This window comes from Octopus bimaculoides, chromosome 4 (assembly GCF_001194135.2).
Source record: "Octopus bimaculoides isolate UCB-OBI-ISO-001 chromosome 4, ASM119413v2, whole genome shotgun sequence".
Classification (NCBI taxonomy): Eukaryota; Metazoa; Mollusca; class Cephalopoda; order Octopoda; family Octopodidae; genus Octopus; species Octopus bimaculoides.
Genome location: NC_068984.1, coordinates 68,629,881 through 68,630,144, shown reverse-complemented (window position 1 = coordinate 68,630,144; position 264 = coordinate 68,629,881).

Below are 264 nucleotides of genomic sequence, written 5' to 3'. Positions count from 1 at the left end.
GTTTTGACTTACTCTCTAACTTCTGCCGATGAGATATATACATATTGCACATGTGTAAAAAAATTCTCATCACGCAATTGAACGAATGAAAGAGCCTCTACCTGGTCACACGATAAGCTAAAAATAGCAGCCAAATTATCCCACTACCTAAATCACACTCCCATTGTATGTAATATCCTAGATTATCCCTAAAAAGACGGTTTGCTGAAGGCTGGAATGTCTTTGATGATAGGTTTGCTTTTCTATATTAACATCCGAACGATT